A 19,865-nucleotide genomic window follows, 5' to 3' on the forward strand; every position below is an offset into this window, starting at 1 on the left:
CTTTAGTGGGAAGGCAGTTGGGAACAAAAATGACAAATGCATAAAAATGAATCTGGAGATCACAATTGCTAACATATATGTGCTAGAGCTCATGCTGTGCTCCTCCCCGCTTTTTTTTTTTTTTTTTTTTGAGACAGGGTCTTGTTCTGTTGCCCAGGTTGGAGTGCAGTGGTGTGATCACAGCTCACTGCAGCCTCATCCCCCGGGCTCAATGGATCCTCCCTCCTCAGCCTCCTGAGTAGCTGAAACTACTGGTGTGCACCATCATTCCTGGCTAGTATTTTATTTTTTATTTTTATTTTTATTTTATTTATCTTTTTGGAGACAGAGTTTCACTCTGTCGCCCAGGCTGGAGTGCAGTGGCGCCATCTCAGCTCACTGCAACATCTGCCTTCCAGATTCAAGGTATTCTTCTGCCTCGGCCTCCTGGGTAGCTGGGATTATAGGCACACACCACCACGCCCAGCTAATTTTTGTATTTTTAGAGAGCTGGGGTTTCACCATGTTGGTCAGGCTGGTCTTGAACCCCTGACCTCGTGATCTGCCCTCCTCGGCCTCCCAGAGTACTGGGATTACAGGCGGGAGCCACTGCGCCTGGCCTGTTCTCATGTTTTCTTAGGCTCCCTCCTCTTGGTTGTGACAATTTCTCATACTTTCCTTGCTTTTGATGACCTTGACAGTTTTGAGGATTACTGGTTATGTATTTATAGACTGTTCCTCTATTGGGATTTTTGTGGTGTTCTTCTCATGATTAGATTGCAGTTTTAGGTTTTGGAGCGAAAGACCACAGAGGTAAAGTGCCATTTCCCATCATATCAACGGCACATGCTGTCAACATGACTCATTGCTGTTGATGTTGACCTTGAGTGCCTGGCTGAGGGAGTGCTTGTCAGGTCTCTCCATTGTGCAGTTAAAGTTACACTTTCCTCCCTTTCTATTGCATTCTTTGGAAGGAAGTCACTGTGCAGCCCATACTTAAGGGGTGGGGGGGTTACGCTCCACAGGGGTGGGGTGTTTACGTTCCACCTCCTGGAGGCCAGAGGCCCCACTATCTTTAACAGTTCTCCACTATTTCTTTAATTTCTTACCCAAACAATTATCTCTGGGTAAAGGCTTTGAAGGAGAAACTAGGGAGCTGTAAGGGGGGAACTTGACTTGGTCTTGGGGATCAGGGAAGGTTTCTCTAGGAAGTGACCTGAAAATGAGTAGGGGTTGGCCTCAGTTCCTAGATGGGAAGCTACTAGCATGTTAGGCGTGAACTGTTCATTTCTCATCCTTGGCCCTTGCCGATTAAATGCCACTGGCCGCTCCAAATGCCAATGTGCCATTAAAAAAATAATAGCTCTCCCGTATTTTTTTTTTTTTTTTAAGAAACAGAGTCTTGCCTTGTTGCCCAGGCTTTGGAGTGTGGTGGTCGTGACCTTGGCTTGCTGCAGCCTCAACCTTCTGGGCTTAAGCGATCCTCCCACCTCAGCCTCCTGAGTAGCTGGGTCTACAGGCACACAATACCAAGCCCAGCTAATTTTTTTTTTTTTTTTTTTTTTTTTTTAGTAGATGGAGTCTTGCTCTGCTGCCCAAGTTGGAGTGCACTGGTGCGATCTCAGCTCACTGCAACCTCCGCGTCTGGGTTCAAGCAATTCTCTCTGCCTCAGCCTCCCGAATAGCTGGGATTACAGGCACCTACCACCATGCCTGGCTAATTTTTGTATTTTTTAGTAGAAACGAGGTTTTGCCATGTTGGCCAGGCTGGTCTTGAACTCCTGACCTCAGGTGATCTGTCCACCTTGGCCTCCCAAAATGTTGGGATTACAGGCTTGAGTCATTGCTCTCAGCCCCAGCTAATTTTTTAATTTTTGTAGAGACAGGATCTCACTATGTTGCCCAGGCTGGTCTCAAACTCCTGGCCTCAAGTGATCCTCCCACCTTAGCCTCCTAGGGTGTTGGGTTTACAGGTATGAGCCACCATGTCCAGCCAGCCAGCTCTTCTGTATCTTAAAAAGCACCCTAGAGGGGGCAGTAGTACCCCAGTTGAGCTGGGTATGGAGGCCACATGAAGGGTGTTCTTAGGAGAAGGAGCCCAGGACTGGCTCAGAGCTGCTGCCAGGTACAGCAGGGCTGAGCCCTGGCCAGAGTCCCCCCAGCCCTCCTGGCCAAGGAACTTTCAGCAGAAAATCATTAAGTAGCTGCTTCCTTGCCTCTCAGAGGTGTCCCCACCCCCTTCTCACTCATTCTGTCTGTGGAAGTACATTGCTGGTCACAGACTGTGTGGGAACAGAGGAGGAGGAGGAGAAGGAGGAGGAGAGAGGACCCTTCTTGGGATGGGGGGACAGAAGAAGGAAGTATGTCTGCTGGCTTACCCAGATGGCCTTCTTTAACCTTGTTGCCCTAGAATGCCATCCTGGCTGCTCCAGTGGTTGGGGTGAGGACGGAAAAGGGAGAATGTTGACAGGCGAGGTTGCTAGGATTAAGATGATGGCAGGTCCACATGCTCTTGGCTTTCACCTTCATCCTTCCCACTTGGCTTGCCCCAGCCCCTGCCTGGTGTCTGCTGAGAGGCTGATGTTCTCCAGGGCATGGGGCAGTCCAGAGTATGTGTGTCCAAGTATGGGTGTCCAGGTGCCCCTGAGAGGGAGGGGAGGAGGCACTCTGGCCCAATCAGGGTAGAATGAGGCTGTAAGGATATTCCAGCTGATTCATTTCATGTATTGGTGCCTGCTCTGAACTAGGTATGGTGCTGGGTATGGAGAATTGAGAGGTGAGTACTGGGCATGGTCTCTGCCCTGACATACTCACGGCCCTGCCTTGTCCAATTCAGTCGGTCCTTATTGGCAGGAGGGTCCTCCCTTCTTCCTCCTCCTCCTCCTCCTTCACATCTGCTGTCTGCTTTTTTTTTTGAGACGGAGTCTCACTCTGTCGCCCAGGCTGGAGTGTAGTGGTGCAGTCTTGGCTCACTGCAGCCTCCACCTCCCGGGTTCAAGCGATTCTCATGCCTCAGCCTCCCAAGTAGCTGGGACTACAGGTGTGCACCACGACGCCCAGCTAATTTTTGTATTTTTAGTAGAGACAGGGTTTCACCATGTTGGCCAGGCTGGTCTTGAACTCCTGACCTCAAGTGATCTGCCTGCCTTGGCCTCCCAAAGTACTGGGGATTACAGGTGTGCACCACTGTGCCCGGCCCACTTCTTTCTTTTCCTTTTCTTGCCCTGCTCTTTCCCGCTAATGTTCCTTTAAACACATTCTTCCCGAAGGGAGAAGGTCTGGCAGCCTCATGGAAGGGCTGGTGGCCACTGATTCAAACATCAGAACCCAAATGTATCATGGAGATTGTTTTGCCCTACCTGCTTTCTCATCTCAGGTCCCCTTGGCCCCAGAGTGGGAAAGTGACCTGCCCAAGGTCATACAGCTGGATTGGACCAAGCAGTAACAAGATCCCCAGGCTCCGACCTTGCAAGATGATGCTCTTAGGAGCTGCTGGAAGCTGACTCCAGAGGAACACCTGAGGGGGACAAGTGCTGGCCTTAAATGTGATGCAGATGCTCATCTGCTTGGAGTGTGATGCCTGAGGGGAACCATTGAAGAGCCTTAAACAGAAGAGTGACAGGATCACTTAGATGTGCTAGTAGGCTCCTGGGGCAAGAGATGGGGAGGGGTGGAGAGGGGCCAGGCAGGAGTCCACTGCAGTCCTCTATGCAAGGAGAGGGGTGTGGCTTCTGTCAGAGTTGCACAGGCAAGCAGATTGACTCGGGAGATACTTTAGAAGGTCAACTAGAAGCTCTGGAGGTGGGTCCAGGAGAGGGAGCTGTTGGGGATCTGCTTGTGCCATCTCTTAATCCTGACGTCTGCGGCAGTGGTCGACGTGCACCCGGGAGCTCTGTGGAAGGTCAGGGTGTGCACACTTGGGACCTGTGCTCCTGCCATGGGTGTGAGGTTTTACAGCCAGGAAGAGAGACAGGTGAGCAGGCTGGGCAGGCTCTGAGCTGTGGTTCCATCCCTACCCCTTGGGACACCATCAATTATTAATGTCCCCTCTGCCTGTCACAGGTGGCTCCCAGGAGGGCAGAGGCAGCACCTGCGGTGTGATGTGCACCTGGCTTCTTTTCTGCCAGGGACCTGCAGCCCTGCCCCAGCCAGGCTTTCTCAGGTGGCTCCCCTCCCAGTGGGTGCCAGTTCCCAGCCATACACACACAAGCCCCTGAAAGGTGGCCATAAATCAGTCGGGACAGGCCAAGGTTGCTCTGGCTTTCCCAGAGTGGAGATCAAAGCCCCAGACCCCCACCCTGGGGCTCAGCACTTATTAAATTATAAAACTGTCAAGGGATGGACAAGCAAGAGGGACTGGATGGATGGCCCTGTAGTAAAACAGAATGCGGAAGAGTGGATGAGAACCAGGCAACAGCTGGGAAAGTGGGGAGAGGAGGAAACGCCTGTTTGTCTCCGCCCCTGGGCTTGGGGACTTCTCACAGGGTCGGGTCCCTCGAATTTGAAAAGCATGTAACCAACCCCCCTCCTCTCCCATGACAGAATTCACAGCACACTTTACAGAGGAGACACTGAGTCCGAATTGCCACAGGACTGTGAAAGTCCGATCTTCCAAATCTTGCTCACATTCTTCCTGGGTCTCTTCATGGGGCCTCTTTGAATCAGCATTAGGGTGACATCCATTCTCGACTCTCATCCTCAGGATACAGCCAGGACCTCTTTCTGTCTCTGAGCACCCTGACTTCTCTTCCAGCCCCAAGGGACAAAGGCAGACCTTGGACCCAATGGAGTGCCAGCCCTGTCTGGGTGGACAGACTTTCTCACCCACCCCTCTGCAAGTCCCATGCAGGAAACCCCCTCTTTGGAGGGCTGAGAGGGCTTAGCCAGTGCCTGAGAGGGGCAGAAGGGGTTTTCCCTTTCTGAGGCTGGTGTTTGCAGATCTGTGGGACTGAGGAGACCAGCCAGACCTGCAGACCCTGATGTGGGCCCAGGGGTTGGAGGAAGTGGTTGGGATAGGTCATGAGGAAGCAGAATGCCACTTACATGAAAGTTTCGGCCTCAGAGGGCAGCCCGCCGGGAAACTAGGGCTCTGCGTGCACGAGGGAGTCCTGCCTCCTTCACGGCAAAATGTGAAAGAAGCTGTTTTAGGGATCTTGGGTTTCCTCATCTGATCCCCCAAGTTGAGATTGTGTTAAAGAAACCAAATACAGGGTTGGGTGCAGTGGCTCATGTCTGTAATCCCAGCACTTTGGGTGACTTTGGCTTAGCTTCACCTCCTTAGCACGAGGCTGAGGCGTGTGGATCACCTGAGGTCAGGAGTTCGAGACCAGCCCGGCCAACATGGTGAAAGCCCATCTCTATTAAAAATACAAAAAAATTAGCTGGGTGTAGTGGCGCACACCTGTTAGTCCCAGCTACTCGGGCGGCTGAGGCAGGAGAATCTCTTGAACCCAGGAGGCAGAGGCTGCAGTGAGCCGAGATCGCACCACTGCACTCCAGCAGCCTGGGTGACCGAGCAAGACTCTGTCTCAAAAAAAAAAAAAAAAAAAAAAAGAAAGAAACCAAATACAGTTGTGTGTGGCTTAACAGTGGGGACACATTCTGAGAATTGTGTTGTTAGGCGATTTCGTCATAGGGGAACAGCACAGAGTGCACTTACACAAACCTAGATGGTGTAGCCTCCTGCACAGCGAGGCTATGTGTTGTGACCTATTGCTCCTTGGTTACAAACCTATATAGCATTACTGTGCTGGATACCGCAGGCAGTGGTAACACAAGGGTAAGTATTTCTGCATCTAACCATAGAAAAGGTAACATAATGCATTGCACGATAATGTTATCATGGCTATGACATCAGTGGGTGATAGGAATTTTTCAGCTCCGTCATAATCTTATGGAATCACTGTCTTATATGTGATCTGTCATTGAATGAAATGTCATTGTGTGGCTCATTTCTGTATAAGAAGAGGCCGGATTGGCTTTTGAAGAGACAGCTCCCTCCCCAAGATTCAGGACTTGTTCTGAAAGTGCAGGTTTTCTGTCTGGTGCTAAGGTTCTCAGTTCCTGAGGCATGAGGTGGTATTTTGGGGTGAAGGTGCTATTTCTGCAGGCAAGATTCTGGGCTGATCTTGGGGCTCCCATTTGGGAGTATGCGTTCCAGGTTGAGGATGAGGGTTCCATTCCCGGAGGGCAGGTTTCCATTTCAGGGTCCAGGATTTGTGATCGTGTTTGAGTCTTGTGGTCAAGAGTCCATTTTGGAGCTCAGTATTCTGGAATTGGGTTGAGGTTCTCTCCTTGGGTGGGGTTTGATGATCAGGGTGGAGGTCTTGTACCCTGGGAGGAAGGGAAGAGCTAGAACCTTCTTCCTCTTCTAGAGGAGACTTCCTGGGGCCATCAGCAGATGAAGGGGCTGGTAGAGCAACCTTTGAGCTGACACCTGGGAGGCCCAGGCTCCAGCCCTGGCCTTGGTGTGAGACTGTTTGTGGGTAAGTCACTTATAAGCTCTAGGTCTCTGGCTGCAAGCTTTGGCCGGACAGTGATGTTGACTCACAAAGCACCATCCATGTTCACTTGAGCTTTCCAAAATGACACTAATGGTGGGCTCCGTAGACACCCACGGCCACTGCTTTGCTTGGTGAGTCAAATCCATGGTGACAGGACTCAGGCTGCCTTGGGCACTGCCAGCTTGGTCCAATTAGTGCCAATTGGATCTTAACGTGTGCTGAGCGGCCCCTGGGGAGAGTGAGCACACATCGAGTGGGACATGTTAAATCTGGGTCCCTGGGGCTTGGCGTGTGGCTCTGTGGGGCGGGAGATGGGCCAGGTTGGGCCAACAGCCCCCTCCTTGTAGGCCAGCTCTTACCTAGGCCAGGCAGTGGGCAAAGACATGTGGCAAGCTGGGTTCTGAAGGGGCCTAGCTGTCTCCCTTGTGCTGTGCTGAGGGGCTGGGACCCAGAGGGGCTGTTCTTCACCCCTGGCTGGGCTGACCCCTGCCTGAGAAACATCTGTGTCTATATAGGACTGCCACACACACCCCTCCTCTGTTTCTCTCTTGCTATCTCCAATGTGGATCCTTCTCTTAGAGAGCTAAAGTTGCTGGGAAGAAAAAGTTCCATTCCAATTGTCCTGGGCTTTGAGCTCTGGGAAGCCCTCTTCCTTCCCGGGTGTTGCTCAAGACCCCCCTAGAAGTTTCCGAGGCAGGTGGTCTTGGCCTTATTTCCTGGATGTTTGCAGGCCACCCCCCGCCGCTGTTTCCCATTCCCACTGCGCAGGTCACACCATTGCCAGTGGGCCTTGAATGGGGGCGCTCCTGACTTGGCCTCTTAGCCCGCATCCACCCTGCTGCAGGTGGACTTCCCCGTCTCAGAGGCCTTCCTTTGTTTTACCAAAACAGGTGACAGGACAGGACTGAGTAGGGGACATGCTTTCCAGGTCTAGGGCAATCTCTTCTGTGCTCTGAAAGGACATCTTTGGGATAGAGTCCTTTCCCTGCAGCCCAGGAAACTCAGGCACTTGAGAAGAGGGGGAACTTTCTCCACCAGCCAGTCTGTCCCAGGGACACAGGGGGAGCTCTGGGTCTGCAGGTACCCCCAGGCCCCCTCTCTTGGCCTGGCCATGGAACCTGAGAGGCTGAGAGGCCTGGGGGTCCCACTGGGCTATGGAAACCCAACCCACATGCTGATGCTGGTGTAGCCCAGCAGGCCTCTGGAATTCTCCAGCAGCATCTGAGGGGACCTGGGGTGCAAGGAGGGAAGAGGAAAGGCAGGCAGGATGGAATGCACCGTAGCCGAGGCATAGACTCTGGAATTGGACTTTGTCTTGGCTCCCTGGGCCTCAAAGCTTAACATCTCCATGTCCTAATTCCTTGTTTGAGGTAATGCTTGACTAGTAGTAAAAGCATAATAAATATTAGCTGTGGTTACCATTGTTGGGCTCATCCTTCAGGTCTTCGCTTAGCTTTGCCTACTCTAGGAAGCTTTCCCTGACCACCGGGTGGGTTAGATGGCTTCTGCTGCCCCTCTCTGGCTGTCCTGGGCTTCACCGTCCTCGCACTGATCACACTAGCTGCCAGGCCTGTTTGCTTGTCTGTGTTTTTTACTGTCTCTCTAGCTTACTGCCGTGTCTCCACCACCAGTGCCTGGCACACACAGTAGGCATTCAACTGTGTTTTGAAATTAATGCAGGAATGGGCTGATTCTGGGGAATTCAAACCTTTCTTCTATGGGCTCTTCAGGGCTGCCGCAGCCACATCCAGTTCTCTGTTGAAATGACATTTTCTGAATACCAGGCTCTGGGGCCCAGACAAGAGCAAAATGGAACCATTGCTTCATTCATTCATTCATTCATAGATGGCACAGATGTTCTTTGGGTGCTCTTTAGGTGTCAGGCCTTGTGCCAGGCTCTGGAGACAGACATGGTTCTGCCCTCATAGAACTTGTGCTGCTGATCACTTGGGCAGAGGGAGGTCAGAGGTCAGAGGAGAGAGTGGTCAGTTAGGCTGAATGGAATCAGGGAGAACTTCCAGGAGAAGGGGTTTGTTTTGAAGAATGGTGGAGAAGTTTGGATGGGCAGAGAGGGGCTTTCTCTTGGGAGTGGGCAAGGAGCTGATAGAGGAGATGGAGCCACCTGTGTGTAGCCATGAGGCAAGGCTGACCAGTGACAGTGTGGCCTGAGGCTGTGCAGCCAACTCACAGGACTCAAAAGCTGTGGGGACCACTGGTCCTGGCTCTGCCAGCCACAGATGGGTGACCTTGGGCAGGGCACTTCTCTGTCCCTCCAAGTGTTAGTTTAGTCATTTCTAAGATGGGAACTGGCTGGGCGAGGTGGCTCATGCTTGGAATCCCAGCACTTTGGAAGGCTGAAGTGGGTGGATTGTTTGAGCCCAGGAGTTCAAGACCAGCCTGGGTGACATGGAGAAACCCCGTCTCTACCAAACAAACATAAAAAGGATGGGAGCTGTGCTCCTCGGCAGTTTCCTCAGCGCCTGCAGGGTTGGGCTGGGCTCGAGGGCAGGTATGTGTGGAGGGAGGCTTGTGTGGGAAAGGGGAGGGCTTCAGGTGTCTCTGTTTTGTAAATAATTAAATTCTTATCTTAAGCTAGTTGTGTCCACACTGAGGGAGGCAGGAGGGGGACTGGGAACAAGGTGCTGTGTTGTCCAGGAAGTGGCTGGGTCCCTTCTCTCCCCTCTTCCCTCCCTCCTGGCCTCCCCAGTCAAGGCAGGTGGTGGGGGCCCCTAGGGTCTTCTCGTCTCTGGCTGCCTCACTCCTTCCCTGCGTCTCTGTCTTTCTCTCTCCCTCTACCTTCTCATTTCTGGTTCCCTGTCACATTCCCACCTCTACGACATAAAGGACCCCCTGCCCCTCTCCACTGACACCCCCCCAGGCCACCGTGGCCACCATCACCTGGTGCCCACCCTGCTTTGCTGCCTGCTGAAGTCTTGCTCGCTCCCCAGCAGCCCTCCCTGGCAGCCCCCAGGTCTGCTGAGCCTCTTGGGAGGCCTCAGGGGAGCACTGGCCTCTCCCTTGCCCCGGTGCTCCAGAGACAAGCAGGCACGTTTTCATTTTTAGTGCTTACTACTGGGAATGTGAAGGTCTGTTTAGTCTTGTCCAGCTAACATAAACCAGCCGGAACTGGGCTGTGGCAGGGAACTTTGCTGTAGTTCCCTTATTTGGAATGAAATTCATCGTTTTTCACTGGGAGGCATTGGGGGCTTTGGGGAGGCCCCACTGGGCCCTGCCCCAGGGTGTGGCCTGAGTGGCTTCTCCAAGGCTCACTAAGGTGCCTGTGCCACAGAGGCTAGCCCTGGGATACCTCAGCCCCTGCCAGGTTCACAGACTGCGGACAGCCGTGAGCCACGCCTAGTGCCTCAGGAATGGAGAGTGTCTGGGATCATGTCCGACTCTGTCAGTTCACAGAGGAGAAACTGAGGCTCACAGAGGAGCAGGGACCTACCCAGACTCACAGGGCAAGTTGAAGCAGGTGGAGGTCTAGAACCCAGGGCCCCTGGTCCTCTGGTTCTCAGACCTCTATACTATGGGGCCAGGGTGCCTCTGGCCTAGGAGCTGGTGAGGGTGGGGGGTGGGAGGACAGGGGTGCTGATGAATCTGGCTGGAGTGGTCTGCAGCTTGGGAATCCCCCAAGGCCTCTGGGGCAGCCTAGTGTGAGGCCTGGGGCAGTGAGGCCAGGGGAGGGCTGTGGGAGAGGAGGAAGGGGAGGTGAGAGGAGAGGGAGAGGTGTCCAAGAGGCTGGGAGAGCTGGGTCTGGCCCTGACCCCGCTGTTGTCAGTGTGACTTTAGCCTTGGTTTCCTCCATCTGTCCCGGAGGCTCAGTCTTTTTTCTTTTTGTACCTCTCCCAGGAGGTCTCCTGGATGAACTGAGTTGGGGAGTGTTTCTTTTTCTTTTTTTTTTCCTTTTTTTGAGACAGAGTCTTGCTCTGTTGCCAGGCTGGAGTGCAGTGGCACGATCTTGGCTCACTGCAACCTCCGCCTCCTGGGGTTCAAGCGATTCTCCTACCTCAGCCTCACAAGTAGCTGGGACTACAGCATGCGCCACCAAGCCCAGCTAATTTTTTTTGTATTTTTAGTAGAGATGGGGTTTCACCATGTTGGTCAGGATGGTCTCGATCTCTTGACCTTGTGATCTGCCAGCCTCGGCCTTCCAAAGGGAGTGTTTCTTACCTGCCATGGACTGCGTCCCCGGGCTGGTTACTATCCCTCTCTGTGCCCAGGCTCCTTTTCCTTGTCAAGTGGAGTGTGGACTCTCCTTGAGGTCTCTGCTCTCTGACCCCTCCTGCCCCAGCCTGGGCCATCTGCCTCTGGGCTTCTCTTCACTCTAGACTCCTGAGTCTGCAGGGTCTGGCCCCTCAGACCCAAAAGTTTGTCTGGGGAAGTCCTCCTGCTCAGACCCCCAGCCCCTCAGAGAGGGCAGAGCTGGTGGGGTACAGAGGGAGTAGCCCCTGGCACTGTGGCAAGGGAGTGAGCTTGACAGGCAGATCTTGGGTTCAAACCTTGACTCTGACACTTATTAACTGGGCTATTAATTTGGGGCAGCTACTTCAAAACCCAGGGACCCTAAGGTCCCTACCCCATACATAGGGTAGGGAGTAGGGCAGGAAGCATGCATGCCCAGGGCCACCGACAGGGGTGTGCTCAACTCTAGGTGCCTCAGGCCAGCCTTGGGGCTCTCTCTGGACAGCCCCCTCTCCCCGTCCACCTCACCACCCTGTGGCCTTAGCTCTATCTCAGTCTACTCAAGAAACATCAGGCTGGGCAGGTGGCTCATGGCTGTAATCCCAGTACTTTGGGAGGCCAAGGCAGGTGGATCACCTGAGGTCAGGAGTTCGAGACTGGCCTGGCCAACATGGTGAAACTCTGTCTGTACTAAAAATACAAAAATTAGCCAGGTGTGGTGATGGGCACCTGTAATCCCAGCTATTCGGGAGGCTGAGGCAGGAGAATCGCTTGAGCCTGAGAGGCGGAGGTTGCAGTGAGCCAAGATCGTGCCACCGCACTCCAGCCTGGGCAACAGAGCAAGACTCTTGTCTCAAAAAAAAAAAAAAAAGGGAAACATCAAGTGTGTGTTTAGATATTCTTTCCAGAGGAAGTTCCCCACTTCACGTCCTTTAAAATAACTTCTCATTTACTCACTTATTCTTTTCACAGGAAACACACAGCTGGGATGTAGGAGGCTGTAACTGACCAGTGTGGGACTGGAAAAGAAAAGAGAGATGTTACAAAGTGTGGGCCTGGGGAATCCTAACTAGAAGGCCCCTGGTGCTGGGGAAATTAGGGCAGGAGATGCTGCATTGTTTACTATGAAAATTCCAGTCACTGCTCTTTTAGCAGTCACGCTAGTACATTAGCCAAGGCTGTTTATAAACTTCTGCAAAGTAAGTGAGACACTCATTTACAAAAGATCGTCTTGTTGCCAAGATCAAATCACCACCTAGTGAAACATTTAGCTCAGTCATGAAAGTGAAAGCAGATGACGAATGAACTAGTGTCCACACAGACCCTAGGTGTCTCTGGGCAGTGGGAGCTATTGAAAGTTTTAGATTTGCTTTTTGGAAAGATCGTGCTGGCTACCCTGTGGAGGATGGAGTTAAGAGGGACAAGTTGGGAGACCACTTATGAAGGAAGTGAAGTTGTCTAGGGGAGGGATGCTGAAGCCTGAACTACAGATGTGGTCCAAGAGAGGAAGGAACACGTTTGAAACATATTTAAGAGGTGTGCTTCAGCCGAGTGCGGTGGCTCATGCCTGTAATCCCAGCACTTTGGGAGGCCAAGGCAGGTGGATCACTTGAGTCCAGGAGTTTGAGACCAGCCTGAGCAACATTGCAAAACACCATTTCTACAAAAATATAAAAAATTAGCCGGGTGTGGTGGTGTGCGCCTGTAGTCCCAGCTACTTGGGAGGCTGAGGTGGGGGGATCGTTTGAGCCTGGGAGGCGAAGGTTGCAGTGAGCTGAGATTGCGCCACTGCACTCCAGCCTGGGTGATAGAGTGAGACTCCATCTCAAAAAAAAAAAAAAAAGAAAAAAAGAAAAAGTTGTGTTTGGCAGCACTGATAACTGAATGATGCAGGCGGTGAGGGTGAGGGAATAATCCAAGATTATTCCTGGTGCCACGTTTTCAGGTGACTGGGGGGATGGTGATCCCATCAGGACCCCAAGCAGAAGGTGGGGGTTGGAGGGAAATATGATAGGTTGAGTTTTGGCCAGGGTGTGTCAGAAGAGCCCTGAGATATCCTGGGGGAGATGCTGGCTTGGCAACTCCATGTGTGAGCTTGAATCTCAGAAGAGAGATCAGGGCTACAATGAGTTGTCAGCAGTGGGTGTCACTTAAACCATGAGAATGGTTGAAATATCACAGGGTGGACAGAACGAAACCATGAAGAAGGTGTGGGAGAGGTACAAGGAGAATCAGCAAAGGTCAGAGGGCCAGAGAGGACAAGGGAGCAGAGTTTAGAGGTGTGATATGGCACAGTGCGGTGGTTCTCTAAGGGCCTACGAATTGCCTGGAGAGCTTGGAAAAATGTAGATTCCTCCTCAGGGGACCTGGAATAACCATTACAATTCTGGAAGAAAGAAAAACCTGGAGGACTTACACTTCCTGATTTATTTCCTTTCCTTTCTCCTTTCTCCTTTCTTCCTTCCTCCCTCCCTCCCTTCCTTCCTTCCTTCTTTGGAAGAAAGAAAAAGCTGGAGGACTTACACTTCCTGATTTATTTCCTTTCCTTTTCCTCCCTCCCTCTCTCCCTCCCTCCCTCCCTTCCTTTCTTCCTTCCTTCCTTCCTTCCCTCCATCCTTCCTCCCTCCCTCCCTCCCTTTTCTTTCTTCTTTTTTGAGACAGGGTCCTACTCTGTCACCCAGGCTGGAGTACAGTGGCGTGATCTCGTCTCACTGCAGCCTCCACCTCCTGGGCTCAAGGGATCCTCCCACCTCAGCCTCCTGAGTATCTGGGACTACCAGCATGTGCCACCACACTCAGTTAATTTTTAAACTTTTTGTAGAGATGAGGTCTCACTATATTGCCGAGACTGGTCTTGAACTCCTGGGCTCAAGCGATCTTCCTGGCTTGGCCTCCCAAAGTGTTGGGATTACAGGCGTGAGTCACCATCGTGTGACCTGCCTGCCCTATGCCATTACTCACCTGCTTCAAACTTCTAATAATAAACAAGAAATATCTACTGTTTAATGACCTCCTACTGTGTACCAGGCCCTGAGCCCCAAGACCCACAGCTCTGACCTCATTTACTCAACACAATGGCTTTGTGAGCTAGGAGCTAGGCGGGTCAGCCTGAGGGGCTGGTTTCCTTAGTGAGTCCTCACCTGCCCACATCTGGCCTTTGCCTGAGCTGGCCCCAAATTTCATCTCCTCTGTGTCTCCTCTGAGTTGATAGGACTGGAAGCTCCTGGCTGTCTGTAATCAAGTCCACAGAGGTTCATGAATCAAATCAGAAGTCAATGTACTGTTTCCCAAAGAGAAATTTTCTGTCAGATGGACTTCCTGGCACCTTCTCCCCTGCAGCAGCTCTTTGAGTGCTAGGTGAACTTGCTCTAGGCCTGGCAAGTTGAGAACACAGTCTGAGAGTTCAGTGCCTATGGGCTCTGAGCCTTGCCCAGGCCACTTCACCAACAGGGAAATGCCTGCCAGGATGACCCAACACTTGGGCCTGTCAGGCCACCATCTCCTTGGCTCTGCTCCCAGGGGCCTCACCACGGTGTGCCTCAGTGACATCCCCTTTTCACCGATCTTTGGCAACCAATGAGCACATCTTTTCTTCACCTCCAGCCAGGTCTCCTTTATGTCTCTTGAGGGTAACTTTGCATGCCCTGCTTCATGAACAGTCAATTTCCTAGACTGAAATTTGGGAAAGCTTATTGCCAAGAGCCATGGACTGGGAGTACCTTATTTTGCCCCTTTCTCCACTTACTGCCCACACAGAGTTTCAGGAAAGAAGCAGTGGGTTAAGTAAATGATGACATCTATTCACAGGAATACCTTGCAGCTTTTCACATTAATGAGGTACCATGATTTTTAAAAAAAAGTCTACTGTATTATTAAGAGAAAAGAGCAAATTGTGTAATATGTATAGTAATATGTATAGTTTGCATTTAGAGTGCTACATTTTTCCTTCCCCCTCTTCGTCTCCCTTCCCTTCCCTCCCTCTCTCTCCCTCTTTTCTTTCATTCCTTTCTTTCAACCAGTATTTAGTCAATGCCTACTGTGTGCCAGGCACTGTTCTAAGTACTAGGATACAGCAGGGAACAAGTCCTCTGTCTCATGGAATTACATTCTTATGAAGAGAGACAGATTTTTAAAACCCAAAAACATGACATATGGATGTCAGATGATGAAAAATGCCCTAGAGAGAAAGAAACCATGAGTGAGGCTGATGCAGGGATTATGAGTTGGGGGGTCTGGGGAACAGCACTTTGAATAGGTTGGCCAGAGAAGACCTGATGGCATTTGCAGGAGGTGAGGGAGTGAGCAGTGCAGGTATCTTGGGGAACAACTCTATTCTGTGGTTCCATACCTTGATATCTACCTGTGCATCTAGTTATCACTCAGCCATATTTACTTTGTTTGTTTGTACACACACAGACCAAGGCTGAGTGGATACCCAACCGACTGTTACCAGGGGCTACCTCTGGAGAATTGGTTGGGGTTGAGTAGTGTTGGGGAACGGGATGCTTTTACTCCACACAAATCAGTACTGTTATATTTATTTATTTTTAACAGTAAGCACATATTGCTTTTACAGTTTAAACTTTTACAGGCGCGGTGTCTCATGCATATAATCCCAGCCCTTTGGGAGGCCGAGGCGGGTGGATCGCTTGAGGTTAGGAGTTCAAAATCAGCCTGGGCAACATGGTGAAACCCTGTCTCTACTAAAAATACAAAAAAATTAGCTGGGCATGGTGGCGGGTGCCTGTAATCCCAGCTACTTGGGAGGCTAAGGCAGGAGAATTTCTTGAACCTGGAAGGTAGAGGTTGCAGTGAGCCGAGATCGTGCCACCACACTCCAGCCTGGGCAACAGAGCAAGACTCTGTCTCCAAAAAAAAAAAAGAAAGAAAGAAAGAAAAAAATACTTTTTTAAAAAATGAACTTTTATAGCCCTGTCCCTTCCCAAAAGAGAGTATGGTCAGCAGAGTCGACTTGCTGCTTTGACCAGTTGTATTGAGGAATAAATGAGATAATTGATACATGATTGCTAGTGGTTGTGCCTATGTCTAGAAAAGGTTAAATTTTGTTTCTTTCTCATATTCTTCCCCTCAGTGCCCAGGCAGGGCTAGGTATCCAGAAGTGCATAATATAACTGTAGTGGAGTCCTGGGCTCACCTGCCTTGGCGCAAGTTCCTGGGAATCAGTGCCTGGGCTCCACGTCTTATGCATCTGAGGGCTGGTCGGGTCTGGTTCCCTCCATAGAGATTAAGGAACCCCTTAAGGGCTTATCCAGAAGATGCCAAATCTCCCTTGAGCCTGTTGTTTTGGGCCACCTGTCCTGGACATCACATTACACCATCGTCATCACTTTTGTCACCATTTTAAACTCTACTACCATCAACAGCGATAGTTTTTTTTGTTGTTGTTGTTGTTTTGAGACAAGGTCTTGCTTTGTTGCCTAGGCTGGAGTACAGTGGCGTGATAATGGTTTACTGCAGCTTAACCCCCCGGGGCTCAAGCAATTCTCCCACTTTAGCCTCCTGAGTAGCTGAGTCTACAGGCATGCACCAGCATACTCTGGCTAACTTTTAAATTTTTTGTAGAGATGGGTCTTACTATGTTGTCCAGGCTGGTCTCACACTTCTGGCCTCAAGCAGTCCTCCTGCTTCAGCCTCCCAAAGTGCTGGGATAAGAGGTGTGAGCCACTGCTCCTGGCCCAGATAGTTGCTTTAAAAACAGTTTATTGCTTAAATTTTTATAAAGGTAACATATGCTTTTAGGAAAATCCAAGAACATATGAAGGAAAAAATAAGAACTCACTTATAAATGATTAATGTCAGTGTCACATGCGTCCGTGTGAAGAGACCACCAAACAGGCTTTGTGTGAGCAACAAGGCTGTTTATTTCACCTGGTTGCAGGCGGGCTGAGTCCGAAAAGAGAGTCAGTGAAGGGAGATACAGTGGGGCCGTTTTATAGGATTTGGGTGGGTAGTGGAAAATTACAGTCAAGGGGGGTTTTTCTCTTGCAGACGGGGCGAGGGTCACAAAGTGCTCAGTTGGGTAGCTTCTGAGCCAGGAGAAGGAATTTCACAAGGTTAATCACTCAGTTAAGGTGGGGCAGGAACAAATGGCAATGGTGGAATGTCATCAGTTAACACAGGAACCGACCATTTTCACTTCTTTTGTGATTCTTCACTTGCTTCAGGCCATCTGGATGTTTACGTGCAGGTCACAGGGGATATGATGGCTTGGTTTGAGCTCAGAGGCCTGACATTCCTGTCTTCTTATATTAATAAGAAAAATAACATAAAATAGTGTTGAAGTGTTGGGGCAGGGAAAATTTTGGGGGGTGGTATGGAGAGATAATTAGCGATGTTTCTCAGGGCTGCTTTGAGCGGGATTGGGGCGGCATGGGAACCTAGAGTGGGAGAGGTTAAGCTGAAGGAAGATTCTGTGGTAAGGGGTGATATTGTGGGGTTGTTAGAAGGAGCATTTGTCGTATAGAATGATTGGTGATGGCCTGGATACGGTTTTGGATGAATTGAGAAACTAAACAGAAGACACAAGGTCCAAATAAGAGAAGGAAAAAACAGGTATTAAAGGACTAAGAATTGGGAGGACCCAGGACATCCAATTAGAGAGTGCCCAAGGGGTTCAGTGTAATTACTTGCTTGGTTGGTGAGTTTTTGGGCTCTATCCTTGACAGAGTCCTCCTTTTTAAGTTGGAGGCTGAGCTTGGTGAGGTGTGTTTTTAAAAGACCATTAGTCCGTTCTACCTTTCCTAAAGATTGAGGACAGGAAGGGGTATGAAGGTTCTACTGAATACCCAAAGCCCGAGAAACTGCTTGTGTGATTTGACTAATAAAGGGCCGGTCCGTTATTGGACTGTATAGAGGTGGGAAGGCCAAACTGAGGAATTATGTCTGACAGAAGGGAAGAAATGATCGCGGTGGCCTTCTCAGACCCTGTGGGAAAGGCCTCTACCCATCCAGTGAAAGTGTCTACCTAGACCAAGAGGTATTTTAGTTTCCTGACTGGAGGCATGTGAGTAAAGTCAATTTGCCAGTCCTGGGCGGGGGCAAATCCCCGAGCTTGATGTGTAGGGAAGGGAGGGGGCCTGAACAATCCCTGAGGAGTAGTAGAATAGCAGATGGAACACTGAGAAGTGATTTCCTTAAGGATAGATTTCCATGATGGAAAGGAAATGAGAAGTTCTAAGAGGCGGGCTAGCGGCTTGTAACCTACCTGAAAGAGGTTATGAAATGACGATAGAATAGAATGGGCCCGTGAGGCTGGAAGGAGATATTTTCCTTGGTCCAAGAACCATTTGCCTTGTGTGGGAAGAGATTGATAGCTGGAAGTTTCAGTGGCAGAGTAGGTGGGAGTGATCGATGAGAAGGAGAAAAACTGGCTGTAAGGGACAGAAGTTGGAATGCTAGCTGCCCGGGTTTCGGCACCAAATGTCACATGCGTCCATGTGAAGAGACCACCAAATAGGCTTTGTGTGAGCAACAAGGCTGTTTATTTCACCTGGGTGCAGGCGGGTTGAGTCTGAAAAGAGAGTCAGTGAAGCTCAGAGATAGGGGTGGGGCCGTTTTATAGGATTTGGGTGGGTGTGGGAAATTACAGTCAAGGGGGGTTTTTCTCTTGTGGGCAGGGGCAGGGGTCACAAGGTGCTCAGTGGGGGAGCTTCTGAGCCAGGAGAAGGAATTTCACAAGGTTAATCACTCAGTTAAGGTGGGGCAGGAGCAAATCACAATGGTGGAATGTCATCAGTTAAGGCAGGAACTGGCCATTTTGACTTCTTTTGTGATTCTTCACTTGCTTCAGGCCATCTGGATGTTTACGTGCAGGTCACAGGGGATATGATGGCTTGGCTTGGGGCTCAGAGGCCTGACAGTCAGCATTTTGGTGTGTTTTTTTTTTCTGGGTCTTCATTTTTATGTTCTTAAAAGTCCTCTTGCCAGGGATGGTGGCTCACGCCTGTGATCCCAGAACCTCGGGAAGCCGAGGTGAGCGGGTCACCTGAGGTTGGGAGTTCGAGACAAGCCTGACCAACATGTAGAAACCCTATCACTACTAATAATACAAAAAAAAAAAAAAATTAGCCAGGCATGGTGGCACATGCCTGTAATCCCAGCTACTCGGGAGAATCGCTTGAACCCAGGAGGCGGAGGTTGCAGTGAGCCAAGATCACACCATTGCACTCCAGCCTGGGCAACAAGAGCGAAACTCCATTTCAAAAAAAAAATGAAGTCCTCTTTGTCTCATGCAATCAGAATGAAACCTTATTGGTTTTTTAGGTAAAACATCAATGTAGGGAATAGTAGTATAAAATAATACATACATAAATATTTTCACCAAAACACACGAATTTGCATTTACTAGTTGGTGTCTTGATGCAGAGCCATGATCCACTGGTTGGAATTCCCTAAGTACCTCTTGTAGGAACCCTCCTAAGGCATGCTCTCCAGTAGTCAGTTTTGGCTGCTTTGAAGTGCAACAGGCGCCTAAAGATGCTTTTGAATTATTTAGCGGCAAAATCCTTCTAGTTTTTTTTACTGAGGATTTTATAGTTGTCTTGCCTGTATATAATTTGACAGTAGTTTTTGGCCTTTATTATTTTTAGTTGTCACATAATAATTGTACATTTTATGGGGTACAGTGATATTTTGATATATATATTCAATGTGTTATAATCAAATCAGGGTAATTAACATGTATATCAACTCAAACACTTATCATTTCTTTGTGCTGGGAACATTCAAATCCACTCTCCTAGCTATTTGAAAATATACAGAGCCAGGCTTGGTGGCTCAAGCTTGTAATCCCAACACTTTGGGAAGCAGAGGCAGGAGGATTGCTTGAGGCTAGGGGTTTGAGACCAGCATGGGCAACATAGTGAGACCCCCATCTTTACAAAAAATAAAAAAATTGCCAGGCATGTTGGCACATGCCTGTAGTCCCAGCTACTCTGGAGGCCAAGGTGGAAGGATCACTTGAGTCCAAGAGTTTAAGGCTGCAGTGAGAGACGATGGCACCACTGCACTCCAGCCTGGGTGACATAACAAGACCTTGTCTCAAAAAAAAAAAAAAGAAAAGAAAAAGAAAAAAAAAGTACAATAAATTGTTGTTAGTTATAGTCACCCTATAGTGCTATAGAACACTAGCACTTATCCCTTCTATCTAACTGTGCTTCTGAATCTGTTAACCAACCT

At 50.1% G+C, this 19,865-nt stretch overlaps 2 protein-coding genes across 12 annotated transcripts in view; one reads left to right on the forward strand and one right to left on the reverse strand.

Moving 5' to 3' along the window:
* Positions 1 to 14,184, reverse strand: part of CALHM3 (calcium homeostasis modulator 3) — a 45,131-nt gene extending 30,947 nt beyond the window's left edge. For 3 of the 8 annotated variants that reach the window (XR_008510601.2, XM_054522803.2, XM_054522805.2), the window contains exons 1-2: positions 13,629 to 13,723; positions 11,625 to 11,686 (exon numbers count right to left, since the gene is read on the reverse strand). The gene's annotated coding sequence lies outside the window, so the exon portion shown is untranslated. Of the gene's footprint in view, positions 1 to 11,624; positions 11,687 to 13,502; positions 13,724 to 13,807 lie in introns of those variants that run through there. The other 5 variants (XR_008510602.2, XM_054522808.2, XM_054522804.2 and 2 more) reach the window with 2 other exon arrangements.
* NEURL1 (neuralized E3 ubiquitin protein ligase 1) overlaps positions 1 to 19,865 on the forward strand; it is a 96,679-nt gene that overhangs the window by 9,962 nt on the left and 66,852 nt on the right. The window contains exon 1 of one of the 4 annotated variants that reach the window (XM_054522801.2): positions 14,292 to 14,504. The exons of the other annotated variants lie outside the window; for them this stretch is intronic. The gene's annotated coding sequence lies outside the window, so the exon portion shown is untranslated. Of the gene's footprint in view, positions 1 to 14,291; positions 14,505 to 19,865 lie in introns of those variants that run through there. 4 annotated transcript variants of the gene reach the window in all.

This window comes from Pongo abelii, chromosome 8 (genome assembly GCF_028885655.2).
Source record: "Pongo abelii isolate AG06213 chromosome 8, NHGRI_mPonAbe1-v2.0_pri, whole genome shotgun sequence".
Classification (NCBI taxonomy): domain Eukaryota; kingdom Metazoa; phylum Chordata; class Mammalia; order Primates; family Hominidae; genus Pongo; species Pongo abelii.